The sequence below is a fragment of the Passer montanus genome, unplaced genomic scaffold, assembly GCF_014805655.1.
Source record: "Passer montanus isolate IOZ18808 unplaced genomic scaffold, ASM1480565v1 scaffold1, whole genome shotgun sequence".
Classification (NCBI taxonomy): Eukaryota; Metazoa; Chordata; class Aves; order Passeriformes; family Passeridae; genus Passer; species Passer montanus.
In genome coordinates, this window is record NW_024356504.1 from 10,592,424 (window position 1) to 10,608,251 (window position 15,828).

Consider the following 15,828-nt stretch of genomic DNA (forward strand, 5'->3'; position numbering starts at 1 on the left):
GGAGAGCGGAGAGGGAGGAAACGAAGCGGCAGCGGATTCCGTGCTGGCTCCACCTCCCGGCAGGACCGAGCGCGCTGGAGCCCGCACAGCCTGCGCGCCGTTACCCTCGAGTACACAGCTGTAAACACGGGAGCACTGAGCAGTGCTCACCAAGTCTTGAAAACTGCCTTGACCTTTAAAGTACACAACACAATGATTTTTTTTTATTTTTAATTTTTACAATGAGGTAAGTATTTGAATACATCAGTATACATGTAACTGCAGAAAACTCAAGGGACTGCCAGATATCTTTATTTTACTATGTACTAATGCACGTCCTGCAAAACACAAATGACATTTATATATTTATTGAAAGCTAGAAGGAAAAAAAAGTTGTTAAGTATGACAGAAGGAATAGATGTTTGGATGTAGCAAGGAGTGTTACATTATTTCTCAATAAAGAGTGTTTAGGGTGATCTCTTTTACTTACTTTAATCCAATGCTCCATAGCATTTTATAGCATCTTAGAACTGATCTTTGGTATTCTGGATACTATTAGTTGTAAAAGACTAATGCACAAATTGACTGCCTCACCCCAGTTGTCTCTAGCCACAATTCCTATAATAGCAGTGTTGGATTTAGTGTTACTAAAGGATACCTTATACTGGAATGCTGTGTAGCTGACTGTTTCTACTTTTATCTTCTATTTCTATCACGTACACCTGCTCTGTCACATCACACAGCTAGCAGCCACCTGCATGTGGGGTTGGCTCAGCAATTCTCAGCTGTGGAGGAAAATTTAATCACACCAAAACATGGGGCCTGGGGGAGGAAAAAGTGCAGAGTTAACTACGAGTGTATCTAGATGAAAACTGTGGACTTTATAATTGGGATCCATGATCTAACTCATCACAAAAATCAGTGTTGTCAACACAAGGGAGAAGCTGAAGAGAGAGTCCATTTGAGTAAGGACAGATATTTTTGTCAGCTTAAACCATTCATCACGGTCACCCCAAAGCCTTGGAGTGTCCCAGGAAAATGGTCCATTTTCATGCTTGTTCAAGCCCTGCAATGGGATCTTGGACCCTGAAAGGACTTCAAAATACTACAATAATGCAAGAAGTGATAATACATGTATTGTGTGGGCATGGGCTGAGCATCTTAGAAATCCCGTTGTCACCAAAAAATGAGTTTTCCAAAATACTACAATAATGCAAGAAGTGATGATAATAATAGGTCAAAACACCTATTGTGTGAGCATGGGCCGAGCATCTTAGAAATCCCGTTGTCACCAAAAAATGAGTTTTGACCTGAAGGAATTTTTTCCTTAAAGCAGTCCTTTATACAGAGCTCCTCACACTTGTGAGGGGTTTCCCCGCGAAGTGCCGGCAGTGCCACCCTCAGCCGGCGCTGTCCGCGGTGCTGGAGCGCGGCCCGGCGCCACGGCCACCGCTCCTCAGTGCCCGCACTCCGCAGCAGGGCACACAGCACGACATACTCTGGGATGTACTTTGATAACTTTGTATAAATGTGGAAATACATCATAAATGCGTATAGGCCTACTTGAGACCAAAAATTCTGAAGCTGATATTCAAAAGCCTAATTCTAAAGTCACTTTTTGAATGTATTTTTTGCAAAATTATAATTTCATTGGAATATGTAATATTAAAGATTTGAGTATTAATTCAACATCATAAACTAACCAAGAACTTCTATGCTATCTAAGAAAAAAATAACTATCATTTGAATTAATAACATCTGTAATATTAAAAGTGAGATAAAACTTGTACAAGAAATTTGGAAATTATATGAATCTTTATTACTTATGATAGTACTAATATGTAATTCTTTGCAGTAGAGTAGCAATTTGGTTAAAGATGTACTGGTAATAAACATGAATTTCAGCTGCATTATAAAAAATATACACAAAATCAGAGAAGCTTTTATTCTGTAATCTTAATCCTTCTACTCACTTCTCACTTCTATAATCTGTAGGTATATGGCAATTACATCTTAGTGCTAAAGTTTATTGGAAAAATGAGATTTGATTTTCTGTATCTTCTGTGAAAAGTTAAACAAGATGTGATAAGATCTCACATATACCACAATAAAGTGCCACAGTAATTAAAAGGCAATAGACTTAACTGCTGAGATTCTCTGGAGTTTTCTAAGGTTTTATTTTCCCGTAAAAACTGAATTTTTCACAAAGTGGCACAAACTTTCAAACAGTTACAATGAGAAAGTAGAGTCTCTCTATGAAAATTTCAGAAGAGATACAAAGAGATCCTAACAGATCTCATAGCTGATTCTAAATCTCCTAAAGCTATCCAACAACAGCTACAAACATGGTTTCTTATTGGTTTGATTAACCATTTTAATAGTAATTATAGGAACTCCACAGGAATGAAAACAAATATGCATTGAATAAATCTCATTTTCTGATTTTACTTCGAGTGTCCTAAAACTAGGATAGCTGGAAGAATCTCTCTGCTTATTCAGCCATGCTGATAGAGCTCATTTCTACCAGAAATTTCTCTTTGCCTCTTAGAGCATGGCTAACAGTCATCTGCATAAAAAATAACCATTCTATTAAATCATGCAAAAACATTTGCCCAGAAGAGATGGAGCAAAAGGTCAAACTCCAGTTTCCACAGCACATGGGATGTTAAGCTTACGGAGCAATGCTTGGAGCTATTCTGGCCAACAGACATTTATCTACGCCTGTCGTTTACATGCCTCAAAGAAATAGCTGCTTCCCATATGTAAAACCCTTTCTTTTCCTTTTTATCTTTTTTTTTAATCCACAAATCTCTTGACTCTCAAACTCTAGACCTAAATCTGTAAATTGCTCAGGCAAAAGACAGGTCTACCTATTGAACAGTGGTTTATTGATGTGTCATCTTTTAAGAAGATATGAATTAATCTCAATCAAAAGTTATTGACCTTTGTTTAGTTCTTACAAAATCATGAAGCCTATTATTCTTGCCTTTAACATCTGAGAGTCACCTTTGCAAATTACTCATTGAAGTGAAACAAATTTAATGTTATTCTAAATATGAAGAATATTCCCTTCTCAGTTCCAGTTACTTTAAGAGAAACTGCTTTGGTGACTACTAATCATGAACAATCTTTGAATATTGTTACATTTCTTTCAGATCTAAAATATTTGCATCTGAGGTGTATTAGTGCAGGCTGCCAGATTTTACCTCTGCCTGAAAAAAAAGCTTTGGAATTTAAAAGATTTCTGAACATTTTTCAACATAATAAAAACTCTCTGGTCTTGGTATCTACTTTTGAAGCAGGGACTATTTTATGGCATATTTATAATATTTTCAAACTTTAAAGCCACTAATTTCTTTGCTGCCTGAGGCTAACACTGAAGTCCCTTTTAATGACCCATGGTGGATACAGATTTGACAAGGAATAAGTACAATGGTTTTTGAAAGAACACATCACCTCCATCTTTGCTCTCTGTGACATTGTGTACCTGTACTTTACAACACCATGCAGCAAAGAGTTTACATGTTCTGTATCCTTATCATTCTTGGCCAAAAGCAGATCAAAGTACAATTATTTTTCTTTAACATGCTAGAGTAAATTGTTTGAAATGTTTTGTCATCTCTCTCAGTATAATATATTTGAGTTTAGTTATAAAGGTACTATTTTTAGTGCAGATAACTTCTATATGTACTGTGAGACAAAGAGAAACTTTCTAAAGCAAAATCAACTTGGCAAGCATATGTTATTAAACAGAGCAATTATTCTAGGCATTCCAGCTTTTAAAGACTAGCAAATAAATAAATCATAACTTGAGGTTTGCTTAACAAAACCTCCCCTCTCTCCAAGTGATGATTACCCTTCATCTGACCAATTAAACCACATGACTCAGTAGCAATAAATGGAATGAAAACATATGAATGCAATCTCTCTGTTTATAGGTGTCCTGGGAGAACATTATTAGATTTTGTTACTAGCTCTGAGAGCACACTAGTGCACTTGTTGCTGAGGTATCATTTAATTCATTTCTCCACCTCTTAAAATCTGCCTACCTTAAATTGTATTTGTTCACTCTGAAATCGATTGCTTTCATTTCATCTTTGTTTATTGGTCTTGTCATATATATGTTAGATCCTTTTGAACATTGTCCATGTCCTGTGAACATATGGTGCTTGAAATAATAACTTCCTAGGCCTGGTTGGTCTCTTTGGACGTTACGAGGAATAACAAAATATTTCTTCACTCTTGATCCCTACAGCTTTGTTGTCCAACAAAATTAATTTATGCTATAGCCCCTTTGACATCAGGAATTAGCTGCATTTCATAGGAGAGGAACAAAGACACATACATACATTAAGGTCTGGAAGTTACACAAGAAGAGTGCAAACCTTAGATATTGGACCCTTATTATCTGAGTCAGTGCCTGTTCCCTGTTCTAACATTTATTACTCACATAAACATCTAACATTTCTCAAAATCCTCCTAACCTGTTTGCCTGTATCCCTGTAAGTTCTTGAGGCATGTGACATGCAAAAAACCTACTTCATAATAAATAAGTTGCCTTCTGTGATTCTCCGTGTTGTGATGAAATAGACATAAAATAAAAAAGCCTGATCAAGCAAGATTAGAAGAAATATTGGTTCTAGCACTTGGAAATTTGTAAACTACTTCTGCAGTGGCAGCAGATGCAGTGCATACTACATACTAGAGGATAGAAACATCTAGAACATATATGGTGGGAAAGCTACATCTTTCCAGTTACCCTATGGAACTTTTCACCAAATCTCTCACTGAGCAGTGAACCAGTGAGCCAAGCAGTGAACCAGAGCCACGTGAGGTTGGCTGCAAAGCTCCTGAAGACCAGTAGTGATGCAGATAGATCCACCTCTACCTTGAGGATCACTGGCATAAGAAATTTTTTTTTATTGATCAGTTATTTTATTATTGTTTGCTGGTAATTATCTTGGACTTAGACATCAGTTCCATATAATGATTTTATTTCTTCAAAATGTAGATACACAAGAGTCCTACTCTTTTTAAATATATGAACAGAGTATGTGCATTTATAAGAGAACATTTAAGATATCTCTAAGCGGTGATTGTTGTGTACATTTTGTTCAGCTCATGATAACTTTATGATTGTGATTGTAATTCATCTGAATGACAGGAAACTTGTAACCTGAGATCAATATTTTGGAAGCACTTAGGCCCATATGAAAGGTGGGTGGGGTGTTTTATGCTCTGTGACTTATTTTTAGTTCATTTTTACTGAATGAATGGAATTATCACAATGGAGTCCACTTGCATATGGCCTTCTTATTGGTTCTTCTATAATAGTTGGAGGGGTTTAACTATTATTTAATAACATAATATTAAAATAATATTTTATTATTAAAATCTATAACCATTAAAGTGCAGATTGCTAATCATATATCTTTATTACAATGTTAGGAATAATTTAAAGCAGCTAATTTTTCAGATGGTATGGCCTGTTAAAATAATATTATTTAAATCTATAACCATTAAAGTGCAGATTGCTAATCATATATCTTTATTACAATGTTAGGAATAATTTAAAGCACTAATTGCTAATTTTTCAGATGGTATGGCCTGTTAAAATAGATTCTCAAGTGAAAATGCAGATTATTAGCTGAAAAGCTACTATGTCAGGTCCATGGCTTGTAAATATGCATTAGTAGCTGGTCCAAAATTTATTAAAAGCAGGGATTTTTTGATTTTGGCACACTAGGGATAAAAGGAGGGAAAAAAAAGAGAGAGAGAAACTGATGAGATTTATGCACTTATATTAGCCAGCGTTGAGCTTGAATTAAAGTCATGTTTATTACACTTGGCTAAATACCACAATTTTGATTTCTTTCAAAAGGTAATGTTGGTAAGTAGTTGAAGGAATGGTCACAATATCATGGCTTATATTTTGGTGCCTTTAAGTACACTAGTTCACAACAGTGCCTGAGAATTACTAAGGAGAACTGTTGACAAAAAATAATTGTACTAATCAAATAAAATATTTAACGTTAAAACAAGTTGATGACTTAATTGCTGAAAAATTACATGTGAGCTATGTACAGGGATTGCCCTTATGAAGCCCCATACAGGGCCTGTATTCATTCATATTTAATTATTCAAAATTATTTTTCACTTTGGAACTAAGATATTTCAACATTTGTATTTCAGCTGTTTAGTTAAAAGTGACTGGATAGCTTTGCATTTATTCAGTCTTTACTGGGAGCAAAACTGCACCTGGGGCAGGATTCCCAGAAGGATTATCTAGAAATGTCAGGGCTTTTCAAGTTACATTTTTAAATGTAATTTCTGAGTTGAACTTTCAGTGATGATTCATTAAAAGTTGTAATCACAATTTAAATTGAAACAAGTGTCAGGCTGGAATTGTTATAAACTACTTTTGTCAAAGCAGCCTATTTGTTGTTGTCTTTTGAATGGTCACTTCTGATTTTCAGATCTGGCAGTGAGATCTAGAGAAGCAGAAGAAAGGAGGAGAGAGATTTTGTATATATACTATTGATCACATATATACATTTTATATAGAGGGTTTTTTAAATGAAATTTTCATATTTAAAAATGCTGGGGTTTGGGGGGAGTTGTTCCATATAGATGGTTTGATGCACTTATATTATAATTTTATATAGCTATTTGTTTGTGCCCTGCTGTTCCACTGATAGATTTCAAAGTTCTTAAGAACATTATTCAAAGTCTGTACATGAATAAGGAGGAATATAGGCTGTACATGAGCTGTGTATGACCTGGGCCTGGTTAGCCTGGAGAAGAGATGGCCAGGAGGGGATCTTATCACTGCATACAATATCTTAAGTGTGAATGTCAAGAAGATGAGACCAGATGGTGCCCAGCGACAGAACAAGAGAAGTGGGCACAAACTGAAACACAGGAAGCTCCATCTGAACATGACGAGGAACTTTTTTAGTTTGAGTGTTACAGAGCACTGGAACAGACTGCCTAGAGAGGCTGTGGAGTCTCCTTGCCTGGAGATACTCAAAACCCAGCTGAATGTGATCCTGCAGCTTGCTCGAGGTGAGCCTGCTTTAGCAGAGAGGTTGGGTTACAGGATTTCCAGAGGTCCCTTCCAACACAACCATTCTGTGATTCTGTAAATGAGCATTTACCATGACTTTGTGTGGCATGAGCATTTCTACAAACAAAACTTAGATTTTCTGAACTCTTCTTCTAGTGTGAAGATTGATAATTGAACTGTTTATATTAGTGACATAACATTTCTCTAATAGCACACCTACACCTATGAGAAGGCTGTCTTGGTATAGACAAATACATTAGGTACAGTCATTGTGCCAACTGGCATATCACAGAAGATTGCAATAAATAGAAGGACACTACCACAAAAAAGCAGGACTGGGGGTTCTCCAGTAATTTGATGTTAGTCTAACCATCTTGTGGAACATTAGTTTACAAAAATTAGCTATTCTAAGACAAAACTCTTATAAAACTTAACAAAGAATCAAGCCTCTGAACCAGCTCAGGTTCAAAACTGTTTTTCATAGACTTGTTTCTGTTGGAATTACACAGCTAGTATTAAGGACAATGCTTTTTAACAAAGTTGAAATGGTTTGTTATTTACATTCACATTTCTTTATTTTTCCAGGATAAACAGATTCAACATGTATTACTCCCCTTTAACTCTCTGATGTTACTAGTTGATGATTACCTTTGGATGATGACATAAAGACTTTCTAAAGAAAACTTCCAAAGACCCCCAGGAACTTTTTTTTAAGATTAAAAATTAAAAATTAAAGAAATTTAAGCAAATGAAAGTCCTATTCAAGGACTGGTTTCATTTGCAAAACATGATGTGTTTGCAAAAAAAATGTTCCTAAGCAATTTAAAATGCAGACACCAGCTTCTCATTCATGGGTCTGCTAAATTAACATAATCCCATGAAGGCAAAATCTATTCTATGTAGAGACAATGAACACTTTTTAGTTAAAAATATATTCCTTCTTAACTCCTAGAAGTTTATAAGTTTATAATATTAAAATAAAAAGACAGGATTTATTATTTTTTTTTTTTAGTAGGACTGTGGACTGTTCACACTCACAAAGTCTCTTTGAAGCAAACGCGGATTTGTGTGAGCAGTATGATCAGAAGTGTCCCTGTATGCCCCAGGTTTACAAAACCCAAACATTTTGAAGGTGACGGTACATCTCTTTCACTTAGTATACAGAAATTATTCTGGGCATACAGAATATAAACATCCCTTGAAAATGTATTTCTGTTTCCTACTGCCAGATTCAGGAATTTGGTGTATTTGTCAAGCACACAGCAAGTGTAACTAAAACCAAAAGGACTACTCAGAAACTGACACAAAATATTTTAGGACAAATGCTAACTGCAAAGGGGATATCTGTTCATATGAGGGATGTGGAACATGAGTTGAAGGCACTTGCTAGAGGCCATCAGAGTGGATGCTGGTGCTGGCTGCCCTGGGGTCCTTGCTTGCAAAACAAACTGTGTGACCAGGGGACAGAGAATGGGGCTGTTTCTAAGCTCTGCAGAAGAGGCATTTAAAGGAACTACAGGAGCTATAAGAAAGCAAGATATTAATTGCTTGTTATACTCATTTATTCTTGTTTTGTGGAATCATGTTTGTTTATTAAATCCCACATGACTGAACATGAAAGCTGGTAGCTTGATTTTCAATTAGGTGGGATCTGTAGCAGCCTCTACCCCAAGGCTTTGAGTCATTATATTGCACACACTTTCTGACACTGCTCAGCATTTCTACACTTCACTTTCCACAGACATAACACTCCTCAAGCTGCCAGGCAGGGCAAAACAATATGCTGCCCGAAGGATATTATTCACTCAGTACTGCTGCCCATGGAGGAGGTGGTGCTGGAGCCACTGCTCTAATAATTCTTCCCCGGATGGCCAGAGGAATTCTAGGTAAGCAGATGTAAATCTGCACGTGCCCAGGAAGCCTGTCTAAGGGAAAGACTTTGAGCTTTGCTTTTTACATAAGCATAGTACATTTTACACACTTGAAAGATGTGAACATGGTGCCAAAAATACATGGTAGTATTTAACGAATAAGAAAGCATCAAGATAATCAGCAAGTTCTGCATACACCAGTTAGGGAGGCAGTTAGGGAGTCTGTTATTTACACATTCCTCCGTTCCCATGCATTTTAAAGGAAACAGCACACTTAAAACCAAATGCTCTGTTCATTGTATGTGGAAAACGGCTCTCAAATTAAATTATTTTAATAAAAACGTCATCGGAAGGGTTATTCAGTAACCGGAGTGGTGGTGTGTGCTGTTCTGCTCCTTGCCCGCAGTGAGCGACTCCCGGAGGCGCGGGCAGCGCCGGGCAGAGCGAGGCGAGGCGGCGGAGCGGAGGCTGCGGGGGCTGCGGGGGCTGCGGGGGCTGGGGGGGCTGCAGAGGCTGCAAGGGATGCGGGGGCTGCAGGCCGGGCGGCTGCGCGCTGCCATCGCCGCCGGTAGGTGGAGCTGCCACGTCAGGGGCCGCGGGCTCGGCTCCGCGCCCCCGCAGCCCCGCAGCCCTGCCCGGCCCCCCGCGGAACGAGCCGCGCTCTCCTCCGTGCTGGGGACCGTGGGGTGGCTGAGAACAGGAAGCGGAGGCAGAAGCAGAGAGGATTCTGGAAAGGTCTCTGTGTTTTCCACCGAGAATACAGAAATTGTGATCAATTAGTAAGGCTTTGTGGATGGAAATCTGGACTGTTTCAGGAGGAGACATAGATTACATTATTTTTGGATGCTGGGCTTTGCGGTGATTTTTCATTCTCTTTCAATCAGGTAAGATAGCAAAACGTTTAATTTTACCCATAATCAATCGTGGCAACGTGATCTTTTCCACATTTTGGAATTGGATTTTTCCTTCTGGTTTGCTGTCAAGGTAGAGTCAAAGATGGAATGGGGAATTCAAAGCCATTTTGTACTGACTGATTGTGATGATGGTGTGATTTTTTTTCTTTTTAACCCCGTTAAATCTGATGTCTGTTCTCTTAATGTGATGTTGTAACGCAGTAGTCTTCCTCACAAAATCAGATCATTTTATAATCAAAGTATTCAGCATTAATTCCAAGCATTTTATAGAAATGACCTTGTTTCCTAGGAAGAAAAATCTGGTGATATTCAGACTCAGGATTCTGATGATTCAGGGATAAAATCTACGCTGGTGTATATATATATATAAAGAAATTCTTTTGAATTGAAGAAATTCCCTTATTAGCTAAATTTTGTAAAAAAATATAAATATTTTCTTTCTGTGCAATTTTTTTCATGGTTGTGTGTAGGAAAGAATGGACTCACTGACTGTTTATTAACCAGACGTCTACACCAAATGTGTAGTTCATATTTTGTCTGTATTATTACTGCCAAGCTTAATATATGCTTCTTAATAGGACTGTTTGGAGATATCAACACAAGAATTATTATATTTCTTCATTTCATTGTCCATTCATCTATTGTGTCATTCATTGTTACCATAATAATTAAAGCTGTCAGTTATTAAAGGTAAAAGGACAATATCTACTGAAGATCACTTTGATACGTGAATTCTTTTTTTCAGTAGTGGTTCTACAGACACACATAGACATTAGAGATACATGTGTTAATATTGATTTGGAAATCATTCCAAAAGAAAACAATGGAAAAAATGCCTTAAAAAAAGCCCATACAGCAGAATAAGGAGCCCACAGTTTATAAATCACGTCCTCAATGCATATATATATATATATATATAAAAATGCAGGATTGGTCTCAGGTGATATTCAGATTAGCAAGCAAGGCCTGTACCTGAAGTAATGATGTGAAAGAAAGAAGTTTTTAATTCGTATTCATTATGGTGCTTGGGGTATCCTTGTTTAACTTCAAGATAAATAATCAGTAATAATGATGCTTGTTTTAGAAACATATCACGTTTGTGCTTTCATAATTGACTTGTCAAGAAAACTGTTTCAGAAGGGACTTTTTAACTCTAACAGTTTAATATTTAATATTTGCTCTCTTGCACATCTCCATTTTGGAATGGAAGGTTGTTAAAGAGAAGAATGTGAGTTGCTGCAGTAATTTGAAGCTTCATAGCACCTGTTAAACAGACATGTTGTTTATTAGGCTGTGATATTTACAGAAATCATGCTTGTGTCGTCAGTTTACAATTTTTCCCTCAATGAGCCGACGTTAGGTCCCTCTACTGATTTTCTCAGCTCTGCCAATTAAGGTCAGTATTGCAAAATTCTGTATAGGTAATCCTAGATGTTAGCAAAGAAAGACAATTTCACATTTTCAGTGAAGAACATGAAACAATTCCCCTGTGCCCTCTAAGGTTGTCAGAGTGGCAGTTTGGTCATTTCTGTATATTATCAGGTACTCTGGAGTGGGAAATACCAAGGGAAAGAAAAAAGCATAAAAAGTAGGGTGTGTTTAATCAATATAGTGGTGACACCTTTTGTGCTTTCACCTCTTTTTCTTCACAGATGGCATTAGCTGAGTTAACTTTTACCTTATGAAGATTAGGCATGGAGAGAAATTTATTTGCCCTCAAAAGAGCAAGGATTTTTGAAGAAAAAAAGAATAGTGGGATGTAAGATGGAACTTTCTGACTGATGATATCCATTTCCTTCTGCTGCTCCCATCTCGGCCCGATGTAATTTGTTGTGTGTATGCTATGTACTAATGACGTTACTGGAGTCCCACAACTTTTGATGAATCAGTGAGTAGCAGATACCAAAAGAGAGCCATGTACAAGGCAAGCAAGTTGTGACCTTGTTCTAACATACAAATCTTGGCCTCTTTTATCTGTATGCTCTTCTTGCCATAAGATGACAAAGGAAAATAATTGCTTGAACTCTGCTTCATTTAAACCTAAGGAGAATAAATGCAAGTTTCTGATATTTGGTATACTTTATTTGTATATTTTCTGAATTCTGACAGTGATAATTGAAAGTAAGTTTCAGAAAGTTGCATTTACTCTGTTCTTCATCACAAAATGATATTTAGAAGTTACAAATTTAACTTAAAAAATTCTAGTTAGCTTATTTTCCACTCAGTGTAACTATTCTGGTTTGTTTTTTTACCTTACAGCTGTTAATCAGTAATGTATACTGTTGCCATTTGCAAGATACATTGGTTTTTTCATCCTCACTTGAATAAATAAATTGTTTGAAGCATCATAGTAAAATTGTTGCCCACTAGTTCAGGCTGCTTACAGAACACAAGTACACAGTCTGAGCTGTGGTGTCCATCAAATCAACTGGCAACCACCCTAAAAACCACGTGTAGGAAAAAGGCATTCTCTTAACTGGAAACCTGATATTATGCATTGCATCTACTCCTGATTAAAAGCTGTGAAGCACCTTGCAATGGCATGTCTAAGTTTGATATTTACCAATAGGACTCCCATAGGACCTTGACACTGGAGCTGGCAGCATGCAACCTGCTCATCTGCTTTCATCAAAATGTTCCTTATGAACAGCTGGAATCTCCAGTATATTACAGTGATAGTGTTATTGCTTGACTTTCCTTGCCTTATGGTGAGGTAAGGCAGAGGGAATAGGGATAGGAGCAGCTCAGGCAGGGACTGTGATACTTGAAAATATAAATATAGAGTGGGTACAGCATATGCTCTTGAGTAACCATAATGTGTACTACTAATGTACTACCACTGTAATCCTAAATAGGAGTAAGCAAGTTGAATTCTAGGCCGCAATAGTATCCCGTTTTGCTTTTTTCATTATGCAACCTCAAATTATTTCTTCACAGTACAAACAAACAAACACAACCAACCAACTAACAACAGCAAAAACCCCCCTGAAGATTGAAATCTCAAGCAAAAAGGAGCAGATAATCCACCCCAAAACAGAGATTTAAATTATTGCTAAACTTTAATGTGGTCCCCATCTTGGTAACATCTTCTTACAAAAAATTGCTGTTCACAACTAAGAAAGATCACAGAATATGTTTTACAGTAAAAAATGCAACTAAAAAAGTTAATCTTTAATTAAAGAGGTTATGAGGCTTTTTCACGTGTAAAAGCTTAAGGAAAAGGTCATTTATGATCAGATTAATTATTTGTATAGTTAATAATTCTTTATTGCTGTTGGTATTTTTTTGACTGAGTCATTTTACTTTGGTAAGTACAATCATGGAGCTACCATGTGCACTTTCCCCTTTTCAAACTGGAATTATTTTCCTGCTGTATCTTTGGGTCAGCGTTCTGGATGTCATATACCCTTATCAAATGGTCACATTTTGAATATGCCTGTATTGAGTGTACAGTCCATATGCATGGGTCTGGCACATGCCAGATATATCAGTTGCAGAGATGATGTACCTGCTCAGCAAGGCTGCAGTTTCACAGGTGCTGAAGTTACTGTGTGAGCACAGATCAGCTGAGGAGCACATACAGCTGACTCCCTGTCTGTGAGGTGCATCCTCACATTTCTTTACAAGATTTCCTGAGTGAAAGTAATGAGGCACACTGGTAAATCTGAGAGGATATCACAGATTCCAGTAAGGAAAATGGTTGGAATGAGCATCAGCACTATTGGTTCTGTGATCCCCTTTACCATACATACCCATTATAACTGCACAACAGAAGGATCATGGGATAAGTATACACTGCAGGCAATTGCCATTTATAGATTATTTACACCTAAATTATGTGTTGCTTATTTAATTTTAAGGCCCTCCTTTTCAGTGTGGCGAGGATCAGTGTTCATGGTCTTTTAGCATAATTTATTTTAAGAACAATGTGAAGCAAGAAACTTCCTTTATCTTCTTAACCATAAAATAATATTATGTATGATTATATAGGATTCTAGGAAGTTGCAAGTTTGTGTTCAAATCACTACAGAAATACAGATGAAGAAGTAAATTAGGAAATGAAATATTCACAGGAAAAAATAGTTCCTTTTATGTAGGGCAACATAGCACTATGTAGCCTGGCTGATGTATTAATTGAGGGAAAGTCTGTCACCATTTCTCATAAATTATGTCCTTTCACTGCCTGGTAGTCCTGGAATAGAAGCAGAAATTTTTTTGTCCATGTAGTCTGAATTTGAGGCCCCATGCCCCAATTTCTTGCCTGCCTAGATTTGCATATCCTGAAAACTCTCTCCTTTCTTAGGCATTGTTGTACTATCTTTTAATGTTTGGACACACCGAGGAATTCCAAATTTGTGTTGGTTAAAAATATACTCAGAGGATCCTAAATTTCTTGGTCCAGTTTTAAATACGTCCAAAGACAAAGGTTTCAGATGCTAAATGAATGTGCTTTCCTGACAAACAACTCTCATTGCTTACTCAAAAGCCAGTCACAGAGGACAACTGTGTAACTGTATCAAGACTCTGATACAAGAATATTTTTATCCCTTTTTATAAATATTTGAAATATATGTGTGACGGTCTTGGAAACCTGAATGTGAATTCGTCTGTGTCCCACATAAAAACACAGGGTTTTTTCTCAGATGCAATTAACATGATACAAACTTGATTTCCTTGAGCACAGAAATTTCTCCACAGTTATTATTATCAATAACACTTACTTTTTTCTTTAAATGTTGTTGTGCAGTGGCTAAATAGTAAAGATAAAACTGGCAGACTACAAAATTAGGATATTAAGTCACAGAAAATAAGAATCCCTGTACACTTTAGCAAAGTTAACCTAACTCCACAGTGGCACTCAGGGATAGACAGATGGAAATTATGCTTATTTCAGCAGATATTTGAGCGTGTTTTCCATTGAAAAGCACTCCTTAAAGAAGAATAATGCTCTAAATCTAAGTTGTGTGATAACCTTTAAATTACATAGAGGGCACTTTTAAATTGTGAGTAAAGGTATACACCTAACTTACACTCTTGCACCTTATCAAGGAGTAAAATAAATTCCCCTCATCACAAACAGCTTTGAAAATTAAAAAAAATAAAAATTAAAGTTTATTCTTACTTAATAGCCCAGTAATTTTCAAAACTTGTTTATGACGGATGAAAGCAAAAGTACTAGGCTTTACAGATAGAAAGGCAATCAGTAATGTTATTTTTATGTCTGAGTGGTGTAAATTTGATGACAGAAATAAGTAGGCAATTTCAAAAGGGCCCAAGAGTCCAAGGTCAGATTGAACTGAAGGAGGGCAATCCTAATGTTTACTGTCATTTAAATGAAATGTCTAAAGAAAAGCCTGTCACTGATATTTAAAGCCAAAATGCTCACATGAAGAAATCTGACCTGAGACAAAAGTTCTGACCGAAATCAATATAAATAAAATTCAGCCTGTATTATGAAGGAAATTCTTACCTACTGAGTGAAGCTGTAACTGAGCATTAAAGGAGTCTTCCTGAAATTATTTTGCTAACACCATTTTAAATCACTTGCCCTGTATTTCCTACCTATCGTTTTGCTTTAGTTAGTATTATAGTAGGTAGAATACTAGAATTCTAGTAGCTGCTACAGCACTAGCTATCGTTCCATAGCACATATCACTTAGAGCTATAGGCCTCTAATTAGTACAATATTTTGTTAATATACCGAAATTTCAACATTATAAGAGATAACTTTTAGAGAGATGGTGGAAGTTGTAACTTACAGGCATTGCACGTTTAGTTTTATTACATGCAGGTAGAGACTAGATATATTCCATACTCTATTTGTAAAACATTCCAGAATTAAGGCTTGATTATATTTTATTAGGCAGTTCCATGACACCTGAAACAAAGCCTTGGAGAAATCCATGCGCATCATTCCTATGCTGGGTTAAACCTTGGGTATAAAGCACTCTATTTTCATGTTGACTTTATGTGCATTTTCTTCCTTGTGTAGTAATGA

General features: G+C 36.7%; 1 protein-coding gene across 1 annotated transcript in view; it reads left to right on the forward strand.

Moving 5' to 3' along the window:
• Positions 1–9,522: 9,522 nt before the first annotated feature.
• The window catches only part of LOC120507592 (sodium channel protein type 2 subunit alpha-like), a 61,746-nt gene continuing 55,440 nt past the window's right edge, over positions 9,523–15,828 (forward strand). Inside the window, exon 1 of the mRNA XM_039720462.1 lies at positions 9,523–9,800. The gene's annotated coding sequence lies outside the window, so the exon portion shown is untranslated. The remainder of the gene's footprint in view (positions 9,801–15,828) is intronic.